Genomic DNA, 17,062 nt, shown 5'->3' on the forward strand with positions numbered 1-17,062 from the left:
TGCAGACCTCGCTCACTTGACCAACCATTGAGCAGGATTGCTTGTATACTACTTAATAGACATTGTTTTCATTAGTAGAATATGTTTTTTTTTTAACAGAGATAAAGCCAATGCACGTTTCCCATTATAAAACACTTGACAAGACCCTTACGTTACATCACCGTCTACATCACGGTACTGCCCTGGTGAAGATCATATATCACCATGGTACCACTTTTGTACTTAAATAATACCATGCGTATAATCCAATTTAAACCATGATATGGATGGTAGTATCGCAGTGTTTCCATCATGCTTTTGTCACGACCATCATTGTAACTGACCAGAAAATGATGGAAATACCATACTTTTTTGGAAATGCTGTGATTCTTTTATGCAAGAGGACCCTTACAAGTATTCAGACATAGAGACCCCCCCCCATCATGGGTAGCCTGACAATAATATAGCGTACTAAACCCTATATACTGTAGATACATCCGTTTAACATTGACATGTTTTTTTTCTTCAAATTAGGCATGCAGGTAAAAAGACAAATGCTGCTGCACCGGCGTTCATAGGTAAATCAATTTGATATAAAACATAGCTTGAACACAGTGGATCGTCAAGAGCAGATAGATACTTAGGAATCTGATACAGTCGACAGACCACAGAGAGAAGAATAAGGCGCCTTTGTGTGTCTCCTTCATTTGCATAAATTATATTTTCCTCCGTTGTGCTCCGCTAGATTGCAGAATTCTCCTTTGTATTGGGAGATTCTACTTAGCATGCCGGTGCAGAGTTCTGCCTTCCCTTTGTCCTATCCCCTTGTCTTCCTTTACGTTAATAAGCACAGAGCCATGACTCACGGCTCCATCCGTTCTGGGAGCCACTAAGACACTCCACACAAAGCCCAGGCATAAAACGAACAAAACAACCCACCCCCCACCAAAAAAAAGAAGAAAAGAAAACCCTGTTATACCTGTTACCTGAGCAATAATAACATCATTTGTACGTTTGTTTTTTTTCTCCAGGTTTAGTCATATCATGGTCACGGCCAACTAAATACTGGATTTTCTTCCGTTTACACAAGCCGCGCGAGCGAGAGAGAGAGAGAGAGTTATTATTAGTCGGTTACAGTTCAATGAGGGTGAAATTTTCGACCCATTACCAGTCCCGGACACACAGACACAGCAGCAGAGTGCACACATGGATATGACTCATTATCTGGGCATCGTTTAATGCGATGGCAGCAAGAAATAAAAAAGACTTCTCAAATTGTAGGCTACAACCAACCTGAGCAGAAGAGAGAGATTGTGAGAGAGAGAGAGAGAGAGAGAGAGAGAGAGAGAGAGAGAGAGAGAGAGAGAGAGAGAGAGAGAGAGAGAGAGAGAGAGCATCAGTGTGCTGCAGATTTCACTATGGGAACAAATTGGAGTCATTTCCAGCTGCTGGCACACATCACATTAAAATGATTCACGGCCCAAAGGCACCAGGGCCTGAGTGATTCCCTCATGTAGTAACAACGCATTTCTGCTCTGCTCTCGCTAGTGTTGTCGCCGGCAACACACTCCCTCTTAGTGTTGTTTTGAAATACCCCCCACCCACACACACACACAATTTTTTTTTTTATCAAGTCACAAATATCTCCCTGACTCACCGAGCCATCCTCTCTTTAGCGGATCAAATGGGGCTGGTGATTGTGTGTTTGAAGAGACTGAATGGAACGATACGGGGGATAATGACGACGATGATGATGATGTCTGGAGTGAAGCCACACAGTAGGAAAGAGGGTGTGTGTGTGTGTGCATGTGTGTGTGTGTGTGTGTGTGTGTGTGTGTGTGTGTGTGTGTGAGAGAGAGGGTGAAAAGGGAGTTTTCATTTCAGTAAGTGAGACATATTTTTCTACTTGGGGGGGGGAAGAAAAGAAAGAGAGAGAGAGAGAGAGAGAGAGAGAGAGAGAGAGAGAGAGAGATGGTTTTAGGTTGAGGGGATCAGTAATGTTGTATCTACTAATACTCCTTACACAATCTGTCACGTAATATAACATAATATAATACGTTGAATCAGCTCCCTTCTTCGCTCCCAGATTCAACTAAAATAAACCACTGTAGCCAGGTTAAAGGGGAATACCACCCATTTTAAGAATTCACATAATGTTCTTCCTGTGCCCCGGGCCAGTTCAGTCAGTTATTTGTGGACACGCACCGCTCTCTCCTAAAGCTAGACATCAGAGAGAGAACCCTCCAATCGGTGATGTCACTGGGATGTAAAATCGTGGGCTGCTCTGACTATGAGACCACAATATGTTTGTGTGAACACTTACACCCAAATGAGGTTTATATTCTAGCATTACTAGAAGGTCTGAAATCGGAATTAAAACCTTATTTGGGTGTAAGAGCTCACACAATAATTGTATGGCCTCATACAGTCAGAGCCTCATTCCTTTATATATGCAGATCTTAGATCTTACATCCCAGTTTGGAGGGTTCAGAGATTTCTAGCTTTAGGTGTTGTGCATGTTCACAAATACTGGCTTTACTGTCAAGAACATGAATTCTTAAAATGGGTGGCATTATTCCCCTTTAATTGCCTTTTTACAGTGTGGGGTTTATAAATAATCAGGCTGTTCTGCCTAAAGACATTTTTAGACTTGTATCAGTTCATTTAGGACCTGATTAACAAATCAGTCAAATTCCATTCATCCAGAATGAAAAAAACCCATTAAAAAAAAAAAAACTAATCGACTAACAAAGTCTTGGTCCACTGAGACCAAACGGATTGATTAATCGACTAAGAGGGAGCAGCCCTAATAAATAAAACATTGTTGTGATTGAAATCATATTCATAAAAGGTAAATATAAAGAAATAAAACAGCACACCCTAATTACTAATATAACTTTACTATACAGTAACTACTAAATTAACCCTGAAAAGGCAAACGTCCTATGATGGTATTATGTAGGGAGTAGTTTAACTACATGGAGTAGTATAAAGGTTTGTAGTACTTTCCAATGATGATGTTGACTATTCCGTAGAGTCCTTTCTCAGCAGCACAGTCCATGCTGTTCTACAAGCTCCAGCTAGTTGGCCACAAACCAACACAAAGTCAATGGTATCAAGCTCCTGTCTGTACAAGCTGGCTGAAGATACCTGAAATCTACTTTGTGTGCACTGTGTGGAGAACATTTCAGTGAGCCTCAGTCAGGTTGTACAGACAGGAGCTTCACCCCATTGACTTTGCATTGGATTGTGGCTAATTAGCCGGAGCTAGTATGAGGAAGTACGGGGAACAGCTTGGATTGTGCTGAGAAAGGACTCATCAACATCCCTCATTGGAAAGTAAGAAATAGACCTAGGGTTCCAAAAATCACAACTAACTACATTTTGCAGTAGCTTGCTAGTCGTTGATCTAAATTCTCATAATGCATAGTGATTCTAGTTATTAATTCCTTTTTATAAAAAAAAATTGCGATTTTGAGGTGTAGTTGACTACGGGAACTATAAAAGAAAATAACAAGAACTTTGAGAAACTGCTCATAAATAGAGATTCTGCTCTGATAACTAAACTGACGGTGTTTAAACTTTAGATCATTGTTATCAGTTTGGTAAATGGTCTAAAAACAGTAATAGGGTAGGTCTCCGGTAGTTCACCTCCTGCCGTCGTGAAGCACAGTAACCAGTCGATTGCAAACCTATGCTTTCAGAGTAGCTTCCCAGACACCAAGAAACAGAATGGAGAAGCGGCGTGAGGGAGTGTCATCGTTAGGAAACCAGTATTCTTTTGCTTTGTTACCAGACCAACCAACATAATCCAAGAAGAACAGACTCTACTATTAGATTGAGCGATGTCCGGCCGCTCTGCAGACAGTTCTGGCCCAGGCCCGGGGAGATCTTGGTGCATGGTGAGCTAACCTGACTATTATTATTTCCCCTGTTCTCAGTGAGGACCAGACGATTATATTCCTTTCCCTCGTCTTTACCTCATCGCCGCACTTGAACGTTAGCGCCAGAGCTTGGATCGCAGAGCCTTCATATACCCTCTACTCTCTAGATGCACTCCGGCTCGCAATGCGTGCCACGAAAAACAAGCGCACGTGGGAAGAGAAGTGCCTCTCTCACACAACAGAGGCCGAGTATGAGGAAGAAGGAGACGAAAATGTAATCGAATGACGTCATGACAAGCTGTCGGGGCGATGCCTAAATTAATACAAAGAAACATTGAGAGACGTGGATTTCCCCCCTCCTATCAGCAGCACGTCTCCTTCATGTTCAGCCTATACTAACCACTCGCCATCCTCATAGTGATCCAGCCTGTTAAATATAGGGCCCTTCTACACACTGCTGGACATGTTTTCCTCCACATGCAGATGGGCATTCTAGTGTGTGCACGTGTGTGTGTGTGTGCGCGCGCGCGTGCGTGTGAGAGCTCAAACGCACTTTCTCTCATTCCAAAGGGCTCTTTATAGAGTGCCAGAGGACAACCCAAGACTACTCCTCATGTCTCCCGGCCGCTGTCTGTGAAAACACATCATGAATAATGGAAATGACAGTAGATCTGTTGCAAAGAACTGCTGTGAGACTGGGTTGCCTCACTACTGTAGCCGCACCGTGATTAAAAAATAAATAAATAACTAAATGTAGACTACAATATGTTTAAATCCCTCATGGGCTTTTGCACGTTTGGGTATATAATATATATTTTTTGGTCCGAGAGGTCGGTCGCTGTAGTTCAGGGCAACATCTTCGCTCTCACTTCCTTTGAGATTCAGAACCGCTGAAATCCGACCCTTAATATTAGAAACGATTACAATTGGCAATGGTTACGACAAATGAAACGGAATGTAAAGTGTGTTCGTCTCCTGCTCCTTGTACACAGAAGCGGTGGCCTCCTCCGAGCTGGCCTGGAATTCTCATGACAAATCTACAAGTGATCTGAAAATAGATTTTCTGATTAACATTTAATGAGCTTAGAAGCTCCGGATCACTTTGAAAGTGACTCCTGCCCGAACGAGAGGCTCAAATGTAACATTAACGTATTATATACACACGGCGTCATCCTGGAGATGACATTTTCACTGAAGGCATACACTTGGTTTTTCTCTCCGAGTGAACAGAATGTACAGTATTTTGCCTTACATTAGCTCTCTTTCAAGTACTTCTTAGAGCCCCAGAGCTTTCAATGACCAGTAGCCATTGCGACATCACCATAAGAAGAATGTTCTTGAAATTCTAATCTCACAGAGGTGAGATCGCCGAAAAGGTCAATGTTCATATTGCACATTCTTATTGTGAGTGAAACACACATCTAAGGAGTACGTTTTCACGTAACGAGGGACCGGCAGCGTACATGAAACGAAAACACAAGAAATCCCTCTGAACTAAAGCGTTAAACAAGAAGCACAAAGAACAATCCATGGAGGGCCTTTAAATGCTTTTAACAGGTTGGGTCTGGTTGCTTTTAATGCTTTTAACAGCTTGTGTTAATAACAGCCATAAACTTCATGTGCTGTGGACATCCGTTCTGCCCATATCTGCCTTGCTAGGAGTAGTGATCACCTGTATCTGGATTGAAAAAACAAGTAGCCTAATTGTAGTCTGTTAGCTACTGAGAAAACACACAATTAGGCACTAATACGCTACACAGATACTTAGGTAGCTCACTTGCCCTAGATAATGTTAACGCTACTCAAATGAATGTCTGTAGATCAGAATCACAGGCTCAACTTCATCATCTATGTGTTTTGGAGGCAAAGATATGTGAGAGTAGCCTAATCATATTAAGTTACTGAGTCAATGCAGTGTGGACTAAATAACTAAGTAATTAAGTCAGCTGTAATATAACCTTCCTAACCCAGACTGACATTTTTTACTGGAGCTAGTAGGGATGGGCATTTGAAGACATCGATATTAAAACCTTCTCTTATAAAATCTAGGTTAACCAAAAGAAAGTACAGCACACTCTTAATTCTGTCTGGTTTCTGTGATCCTCTCCTCCACTAAACAAATAATCATAATTATGTGTGAATTATGTGTGATAATAATGTGACTGGTTTTGGTTTCCATGTATTATTCAAATAAATAATGTCGACACAAACAAACCATAACCACTAGAGATGTTCCGATACCATTTCCTTCCCGATACCGATTCCGATATCTGAGCTTTGGGTATCGGCCGATACCGAGTACTGATCCGATACCAGTGCATAATAATTAAAAAAAAATTATATTATATATATATATATTTTTTTAACTACAGATACTGTTTTATATATACAGTTTTTTAGTAATAACTAGAAAGTAATGGTATTTATTCAACAACAGGTGATTGTATAGATTAGTATCATTAATTGACAACTGTGCTCGATGAGTTAGGGCATTTGCCATGTTGTATGGCAAAACACATGGGAAAACTATGACTAGCTTGTGGTGATTAGATATAATTCACCCACGGAACTGTTGTTGGGACATTGGTTCCGCACAGACTTGATTGATTGATTGATTGATTGATTGATTGATTGAACACTTTATTAACAGATTTCAGAATGGGTACAATACAGTACGGCTCAATACACACAAAGGGGATGCAGACCAGAGAAAGACATTTACAGGGGCCAGTTTCGAATTGCAGCCTCCCGTAGGTGCTCTTTGAGAGCGGTTTTGAAGGTGGGTAGGGATTCACATTTTTTTACGGCTGTGGGTAGGGCGTTCCACATTGATGTGGCATAATTGCGAAACGTGTTTAGTCCCTTGTTTGTGCCGAATGATTTGTGGAACTCCCTCTGGTGTTGTGGTCGTGGTATTCACTGACCTTTGGGAAGTATTTCGACATGTACATGGGTACCTTAGTGGTGTAGTGTATCTTGTAGACCAGGCCCATTGCAAGTTGCTGTACTCTGTCGTCTACTCTAAGCCATCCTAGGTTGTCAAAGTGGGCAGGGGTGAGGTGGGTTCTAGGAGTAAGGTCAAGCAGTAGTCTGACCAGTTTGTTTTGTGATGTTTGTAATCTTGTTTTTAGTGCCTTTGAGGTGCTTTGGTACCATTGAGGTGCAAGCATAGTCGTAGTACCCTTGAATGAGTGCTCCTGTTAGTCTTCAGGGTATTCTTGTTTACCAGAGAGGAGATCCGGTACAAGAATCTTGTTTGTTGGTTGACTTCTTTGATTACATTGGATGCCATTTTGTCACAGGAAATATTTGCCTCTAGGATGGAACCCAGGTATGTAATTTCATCTTTCCTTGTGACAATATTGTCACCCACTTGTAACTGAGAAGCCATTGGTCTTGCTGTTTGATCCGAAAATAATCAACGTTATAGCTATCCTGTCGGCACCGGTTCAGTTAGCTAGTAACGAGACAGGTGTATGTTGTGATTTTCGATGCACAATAAATATTCAACATTCTCTTTTGAGACTCGACTCCTATCCTTCGACACTACAAGCTAAACATTGTCACCGGTATGGCTGTCCGGCAAAATGTCATTAATTGCGTGCCTGTGTGCGAGAGGTCGGTCAGTGACGACACTTAAGTTAGCCAGTTAACGTGAGCTAGATGGAAAGACAATGTAACGTTACTGCCTGGGGGAAAGGTTATTTACCTTGGAATACTCCTGTGCCAACTTGCTGTACTTTGCTTGCAGGTCTGCAGCCATTATTGCTGGATTCGGAATAGCCCCAACTGTGGCCAACTTTAGCCAAGGTACCGTTATCAAGCTAAGCTAGCTAACCCTCCTCTACTCCCTGTATACACACATGACTGCGTGGCACAGCGGAACAACAACACAATCATCAAATTTGCTGACGACACAGTAGTGGTGGGCCTGATCTCTGCAAACGACGAGAGGGCCTACCTGGAGGAGGTTAAGGTTCTAGCGGGACGGTGTCAAGAGAACTGCCTCTCCCTGAACGTCAGCAAAACAAAGGAGATGATTGTGGACTTTAGGAGGTCGGGGGTCAGGGACTACAACCCCCTCAGCATCGATGGGGCACCGGTTGAGAGAGTGAACAGTTTTAAGTACCTCGGAGTCCACATATCCGAGGACTTGACATGGACCACACACATTGACAGTGTTATCAAGAAGGCACGACAACGCCTCTACTTCCTTAGGCGCTTAAGGAAGTTCATGTGAGCCAGAAGATCCTCAAGAACTTCTACTCATGCACAATAGAGAGCATCCTGACTGGCAATATCACCTCCTGGTTTGGGAATAGCACTGCACAAGACCGTAGCAGACTACAGAGAGTGGCCCGTTCAGCCGAACGCACAATTGGAGGGGGGCTTCCCACTCTCCAAGACATTTACAACAAGCGGTGCATGGGCAAGGCGAAGAGAATAATCAAAGACTCCAGCCACCCAAACAACTGCCTCTTTGAACTGCTGCGGTCAGGCAAGCGATACCGGAGTCTCAAAGCACAGAGAGACTCAGAAGGAGATTCTATCCCCAGGCCATCAGGATGCTCAATGAACAATGATTGCTCAATGAACAAGGCTTGAACAATGAACAATCGTAACAACCATCAAATGCACTCACAGCACACACATCCACATGCACACACTCACTTTAAACAAACAACTCACTGCTGCACCCACTTTACCCACTTTAGAACACCTAAACACACTTTATATTTATTGGCAAAGACAAACCCATACCTCATTACACCTTACTGTAAATTGTATCTAAATTGTACCTCATCCCATTTCTGCATTGTACTGTATAGTATATTGTAACTCAGTTACTTTCTACTCTGCATTGTACATTGTATATATGTATATATTGAAAAGGATTTGTCTACGTACTTGACTTCTATTTTATACTTACTATACTTTTATACTTATCTATTTTTATCTAGCACAATCTCTTGAGCAAAACAGAAAGAAGCATTTTATATAAAAGTATTCTGTACTTCTGTATGACAACTAATGAAGAAACTTGAACTTGAAACTTGAACCCTAGCTCGTCTAGCTTGTCTTCCCCACAGGGTTCTTCACATTGATATTTGATAATGTTAAGTCGGTATCGGAACAACTCTAATAACCACCAGCTGTAGTTGAATACCTATGTAATTTACAATAATCACCAGCTGTAGTTGAATACCTATATAATTTACATTATTACATGGCGTTTTAACATTCGCCGAAATGCTTGATTGTGATTGGTCAATAGCGCTCGGTTGCCCCTGACAGCAGTGAATTATTTTTCGATAACTGACCGCTGCCATGGGCAACGCGCAATGATCACCGCTGATACGGGTAACTAGCACTATTGACCAATCACAATCAAGCATTTAGATCGCAGTCACGAAAGCTAAGCTCAGCATATGAACAGCTGAACTCATCAGTGCAATCAGACCACAGACCTGCCGGCAATAATAATAATAACTTTATTTGGGCTGACAGCGGAGCCACAGAACAACTGCGTCTGCGCATTTGATCTCGTCTTGTCGATGGTGTAAAATGAATTACCGTAGGTATATTGTTAGTAAGTTAGCCATGTAATAAGCGGGATAATGTATAGCCTATACTCGATCATTGTCGCAAAATAATTTACCTTCACTGCGTTTAGAACGCCTCGGCGCGGCGCCTGTGTTCTAAACTCCGTGTCGGTCAATTATTTTGCGACAATGACCTCGTAGCTATACATTATCCCTTACATAACTACCAGCTGTAGTTGAATACCTACCTATATAATTTACAATAACCACCAGCTGTAGTTGAATACCTAAATAATTTACAATAACCACCAGCTGTAGTTGAATACCTAAATAATTTACAATAACCACCATCTGTAGTTGAATACCTACATCATTTACAATAGTCAAATAATCAAATAACGTGCCCATCCATAACATGTATGTATGTATCTCTATTACTATAAAAAGTTAATATGTGTAGACTAGTACGTGTGTTACTGTCAGACTGGTCATATGGTTGTGTTACTGTCAGACTGGTCACATGGTTGTGTTACTGTCAGACTGGTCATATGGTTGTGTTGCTGTCAGACTGGTCATATGGTTGTGTTACTGTCAGACTGGTCATATGGTTGTGTTGCTGTCAGACTGGTCATATGGTTGTGTTACTGTCAGACTGGTCACATGGTTGTGTTACTGTCAGACTGGTCATATGGTTGTGTTACTGTCAGACTGGTCATATGGTTGTTGTAACTGAGGGGTACAATTCCCTGACTGTATTGATAAGTATGGTATCATTAAACCACTACCGTCTTATGTACATTCCTACTGGCCATACAGTACACAGGTATCTAATGATGAACACTTCCCCACAATGACTCGGTTCCACAAAAAGCTGTATTTAAGTATTTATTAGCAGCAAAAGGTACATAATATACTTTACTTTACTTCACTTTGGATGCGCTTATAAGGCAAAGGAATGTGCGTAGGCAAATCAATAACGAATGTCCATTCTCATATTACGCAGGAGATAATCATACAACCTGAATCTTAGGGAATTCTATCTATGGTACACTAGTAATATAGCGGGAGATACTGGTAGGGTCCCCCCGGTTGTAAGCCAGCAAGGGTAGAGGATTTGTCGGTAGTAGAGTCTGGGTCAACGATGATAAGGAGACTCCGAGTACAGGAGACGGTGCAATAAGATCTTGATCCGCAGACGAATACAGCTGTTCTCCGTAGCATGTAGCTCCACATGGAAGAAAGCTAGCCGGCCTCAGACTTCTGAGAGGCAGGCTCGACGTGGCTCCTCACAGGTTAAATCCCACACACTTGTGGGTGTCAGCGATTCTCCGCTCCATTAATCACAGGACCAAAAGCAAATATAATCCAGCCGAAAAGGGCTATGCAGTCGTCGGTAGGTTATCCAGTGTACATAATCCACACGGTCCTCGTCTAGGGCCCCTCGGGTGAAAGCGCCATGATAAGCAGCCCAGCCTGGATAAGCACTCTAGCTGATACGAGGAAACGTTGGTGATGCTGGTCACTGTAGAACTTTAGCCGCACGATACACTATACACAAATAGACTATTACTGACTTAATAGAATAGGTCGAACTCGACGGTACAGCGTTAAACTCTGACACTTCAGTTATTAATTCGCACGCGGTCTCAATGCTCTATTTGGGGCCAAACAGGCCATACTTCACCGCACGTCGTATCGTGGGTGAGGCTTCAACTTTAGTTACTAAGACTTCTGACTAAGTGCTTCTGTATTCACCTGCGCCGTATTTATACGCTTAGATGAACAAACTAGTACCAGCTTTATTCCTGTCTCATATCCTTGCGCAATACCGTTCATGTCCAGGCATGTCCCCGGCGGTGACTTTGAACCAGACCTTGAAGGTATGGCCATGGCGCCTGTGGACCGCTGTCCAATAGGAGAATGAAATATTATGGTCTGTACTAGGCTAAAGGGATATTCCGTGTATATGTACAAGGAATATACAAGGGATATCAAACGATATACAAATATTATGCAATATATATCAATCAATAAATATATATATTCGGTTTAATCTGATCCTTCGTAACAGTTGTGTTACTGTCAGACTGGTCACATGGTTGTGTTACTGTCAGACTGGTCATATGGTTGTGTTACTGTCAGACTGGTCACATGGTTGTGTTACTGTCAGACTGGTCATATAGTTGTGTTACTGTCAGACTGGTCATATGGTTGTGTTACTGTCAGACTGGTCACATGGTTGTGTTACTGTCAGACTGGTCATATGGTTGTGTTACTGTCATACTGGTCATATGGTTGTGTCACTGTCAGATTGGTCATATGGTTGTCTAGGGATGTTTCTGAAGAAGGCAGTAGATTTCACCGTTGAGGGGCAGGGCAGAGGGATGAGGGCAGAGGGATGAGGACAGAGGGATGAGGACAGAGGGCTGAGAGCTGAGGACAGAGGGCTGAGGACAGAGGGGAAGATGACTGTGAATGGAAGCTTCTGGGAAGATGTCACAGGGACACAGGGAGGCTGGGTCTCCTGACTCCATCTGTCAGACCTAGTGGCCCTGCTCACAGAACCAGGCATGTTAATGGTATATGTTTCATAGCATCAGAAGGGTGTGTGTATGTGTGTCCTTGTCTTCCTATCGTTGTGGGGACCAAAATGTCCTCACAAGGCATTAAAACAAGATTTATTTGTTTCCCTATCCTTGTGGCTATACTCCACAAGGCAAAGGAGCTATTTTAGGGTTAAGGGTTAGGTTACGGTTAAGGTTAAGTTAAGGTGATGATAGGCATGTAATTGCTATGGTTAAGGTTAGGGTAAGGGGTTATAGGGATTGAATGTAACTCTATGGAATGCCCCCACCAAGCATGAAAACATGTGTGTGTGTGTGTGTGCGTGTGCGTGTGTGCCTGAAGGTGTGTGCGTGCGTGTGTGTGCGTGTGCGTGTGTGTGTGTGTGTGTGTGTGTGCGTGTGTGTGTGTGTGTGTGCGTGTGCGTGTGCGTGTGTGTGTGTGTGCCTGAAGGTGTGTGCGTGCGTGTGTGTGTGAATATAAGAGAGTGGCTCAACAAAACACTCCAGCTCACCAAGCTTTAATCTATCCACCAGAGGCTTTAAAACATGTTGTAATCTGTTCCTGAAAGCTAGAAACCTTCCTCTCTGCATCTGACAGGGGAAAACAGGCCAGAAATGAAGGAATAAATACAACTATTGTGTTCCTAGGGAGACATAATATTTATGCCGCTCTGCAGGTTACACACTGCTGCAAGGGGGGAAATTTAGCTCCTTCTCACATAGTGAAGGAACCGGAGCTGTAAGAGCAGTTGCCAAGGATCTAGGGTACAATCTCAGGAACAACACCAGGGCTCTTGCTAAATGTTGCTTATCTGCTGCTTGGAGTGGTAAAAGGTTACGGCACAACATGCACAACACGATTCCCAAGACGACGGTCCGTTTGACATCTAAGCGCTGAAAACCATAGCCGTCGAGTCTGCTTTTAACAATTAAGTACAACTATTACCTTGAGAATTTGAATCGGACGACGTGATCACTGTGGTGTTTCTTAACCCGCACGCATGCAGCGCACGCAAAAAAACTCTGGTAGACCCTGGTTTCTTGAACTAGCTGAAACCGTCCTTCTTCTGATGACGTGACAACACACAGTAGTAATATGTTTCAACGAGTCCCACAACGAGAGAGAGAGAGAGAAAAAGAACGACCTGAAGAGGTCAGGAAAGCATACAGTACTCTCTAGTAGGGATGCACCAATCCGATATTGATATCGGATATCGGCCTCGATATGACTAAAATAGCTGGACCGGGTATCAAAAAATATATATATATCGGATATATATTTTTTTATAATAATATAATATAATAAACAATAAATACAATTATAAATAACAATTCAGTACATTTATATCTATGTGTTAATTTGTTACATTTAGTTTCACTGAGTTAGGAAAGTAATGTTTTAAGTCAAGCCTGATGTTGCCTTGCACAAAAGAATGATCCCAGTCTCTTCCACACTGTGACGCATACAGTTTATTAATTGAACAATGGGTATCGGATCGGTACTCGGTATCGGCAGATACCAAAGGCAAAGCCCAGGTATCGGTATCGGGACTGAAAAAGTGGGATCTGTGCATCCCTACTCTCTCTAGGCTTCAACAGTTCCAGTGTGTATCTCCTCACTGAGCAGCAGCAGTGAGTATGATTCTAGTCACGACTAGGACAGACCATCAGTTGCAGAGGAAGGGCTTTGACAAGTGTTTCCTGTAAATATTTACTTTGATTCAGCCTGGTGGCACACAGAGCAGAGACATGGCTTATATTAAATCAATAAATCACGGGGGTGTAATGGTAATGTACACACAGTGTTTGTTATTATTAAACCATAAACTATTGTCCCAGGCGAACTGTGATGCAATACCGTTGCGTTAACAGGGGTAATTATGTATCCTGATCTCTTTTTCTAAGGGCCGGTTTGTGGCTAAAAACGTCTTTGACTTATAATTCCTCGCATGGATTTAATTTTGAGGACGCTGAAAATAAGCGTAAACGTCTAAGATACCTTTCTGTCCATTTGCAACATGGCAACCTTAATAAGTCAAAAACCTTGACAATCTCATTTCAAACCAATAAGCTACAGTGAGATCACAAATCCTCAGCCCTAAGATTCATAGAGCAAAAAAAATAAAACTGGGCTTAAAAGTGAGCGGAATCATTTGTGCAAGGCAGCAGGATTTACAGCAGGAAGACGAGGTCTGTCGCGCCCTTCCAGCTCAACCGACGAGTGTGAATCGGGTGATAAAAAAAAACACTCTGGGGGGGGGGGGGGGAGGGCTTAAAAGCGACGGAATCTACATTAAAATGATTTCATCCGTTTGTACTACGTGGGGGTGCGTGGTAATGTATCGGTCATGCAGGGATGATGATGTGAGTGGGTTTGGTTTGGTGGTGGTGTGTGTGCCTCCCCTTAATCAGCGTGTTGGGACACACCGGCTCACTGCAGAGGTGGGCTACTTTCAGCTCATCAGCACTTTGCATCTCTGCACTTCCTGACACAGTTGTATTAGATTGAGGCTGCCCTCCAGAGAGCAAGCAGAAAGCAGAGGAAGAGACAGAGACAAGAGATAGAGAGAGAGAGAGAGAGAGAGAGAGAGAGAGAGAGAGAGAGAGAGAGAGAGAGCGAGGCAGCTTTGTGGCATCCTCTGGGAAATGGGAAGAGATGATAAGAGCCCCCTTTGAAGAGAAATCATCTGTTATATTTACTGAAGGCAGATTATTTAACTGCGATTCAATCACCGCACCTCACCCTCAACCTTTCAACGAAGGGAACTCAATGTTTTTTAATAAAACATCTTTTTTAAAGGAGCTTACAAAATGTGTTTTCAACGGGATTTACAAATACTGGAGAATGGATAGCATTCTGGATAAACAAGGACAAAAAGAGGATTCTGAATGTTCTGAAATGCTTCCTTCGCTAGAGTATATCCAACCAAGGTGTTTGAGCAGTGGTACAGATTAGGGAACCTAGATGAATTTGGCTACACTGAATTCGGAACGAAGAAGTGAAAAAACAAACACTTTCCAAACAGGTCATAGCCGAATCGTGTTGCTTTGATCCAGAAATACTTGGCCTCTAGCTTTTGGTTTGTCCACCAGGTGCAGCCAAATTCATCTACTGTCTATATCTCAATAAATTCACCAAATTAAAACTAGCACGCAAGTCTGTTCTTGATAGAACATGTTCTTTGTCTAAGATCAGTCAGACAACAGTTCTATGTCCCCGGGAGAAGCTGGAGGCCAAAGTGAAAGTATGTGTGGACTATGGGAGGAAATGTGTGGGTCCCTCGTTAAGAAAAAAAGAGAAAAGGACAAGCAAAGAACCAGCAACGCTGCTATCAGTGCAGTCACTGTTCATTGCACACTTAGCCTATTATAACGCCGAGGGGCCTAGACGGAGGTGGAGTGGACGTCGGGGCGCTTAAAGCTACCCTTTCTAACTACCGTGAGTTGCATGTCCTGAATGTGTTTTTAGAAATCCGATAAGAATGGAAATGGGAATACACCGCATTGCGTTTCGGACACAATCAAAGTTTTCTAAAGTCCTGTTGGATCCGGTGATTTTTTATTTTGTCCTATAAGATTCAGCTATAAATCCATAGTGGCGTTTTCATAATCCTTTCAAATGATACAAACATTTTATTTTACCTTCGGGACTAGCCGATGTCATTTGAATACAGCCTACTTGATATTCTTTATTCGTGTGCTTAATTTTTCTTACCAGGGTCAATGACAACGACTCCCAGGCCACATGTGTTGGTCCTGATCACAGGAGCTTCTGATGGGGGGGGGGCCCTCTCTCTCTCTCTCTCCGGTGCCCTACCCTGGCGATGAAGTGATCACATCACGGTGAACAGAATGTGTGCAGGGGAGGGGGGGGGGGTACCCTGTCAAGTCGTCACCACCACCACTATCGCCACGGTAGCGGCAACAGCAGCACCAGCCAGGCCACGCCACACTACAGACGCGCCACACAAGGCCCCGACATTGCGGTGACAAGCCGTCACATCAGATCACCCGTGGCCATGTGGCTCACAGAGCCCTTGACACCGCTGTCGCCTCGCATTCACATGTCAGTCTCTCGCCTATAGAGACATCGGGACGTCCGCCACCAAGGAGGAGGAGGAGGAGAACCAAGGGGCTGCCTGCCTGGGCTCAGGAGTCCTTTACAAGATGGACGCCAATAGCTTTTAGCGGAGGGGGAGGAAAAAAAGGGGATTCCACTCTTTGAGGGAAAACACAGGAAATATTTTAGGGAATTAGATGGTTCTGGATAATTTACTTGTCGTTACTGTTGATACTCACTCTTTGCTCGCTGAAGAGGATATACTGAGCTTTACGCTCAACACGGAAAGGCTCAAGAAGCTACTACCCCCACACACACATATATATATATATATATATATATATATGCATTGCACACCCATATTCCCATTCCTTTGCACAAAATTTTTTTTGTGCACATCTTATGAATTGTAAATGTCATGCTTTTCATGCCATTATTGTTTAATTAAAGAAGGGGGGGGCAGCTGCCGGCCCCTCTTAGTCGTTTAATTGGTCGGTTTGGCCTTAGTCGACCAATACTTTGTTAGTCAGTTAGTCGAGGCTTTCATCTTTTTTCCCCCCCATGCTGAATGCGTTATTTCCTTGAGAAAACCCCCCACCTCCGGTAAGCAGGCCCGTCTGCATAATGGGTGTGAGGAAACAACGAAAAAAATCCTATGACTATTAGTCTGCAAAGAATTTCTTCAGGACAGCCCCTGAATCCCATATATCCATCAGGATAACAAGACACAAAAATGTCCTATTCTCCAGGTTTAGCTTCCACTTCCTGTTCCCAGAGAGCCTGCCCTCATGTTCCGTGTCGGGATTTCAGTTCAGGGAAAAAACAACTACCACCATTTTCCTCCGATGAAGCGGCCATTATTAATGTCACCTCCCACCGTTTAGCTAACACGCTCCCAAGCGGGACATAGTTGAAGGGTACGGCTGGCGCTTGGCTCTGTCAAGTGCACAGAGAGAGAGAGAGAGAGAGAGAGAGAGGGGTGAGATCCCATTCTAGCTGAAAGGGTTTCATTTAGTGGTTAAGACTCAAAAC

At 43.1% G+C, this 17,062-nt stretch overlaps 1 protein-coding gene across 1 annotated transcript in view; it reads right to left on the minus strand.

Annotated features, from left to right (window-relative positions):
• The window catches only part of maml2 (mastermind like transcriptional coactivator 2), a 68,385-nt gene that overhangs the window by 21,855 nt on the left and 29,468 nt on the right, over positions 1–17,062 (minus strand). The window lies entirely within an intron of this gene.

The sequence above is a fragment of the Notolepis coatsorum genome (assembly GCF_963971535.1).
Source record: "Notolepis coatsorum genome assembly, chromosome: 1".
Lineage (NCBI taxonomy): Eukaryota > Metazoa > Chordata > Actinopteri > Aulopiformes > Paralepididae > Notolepis > Notolepis coatsorum.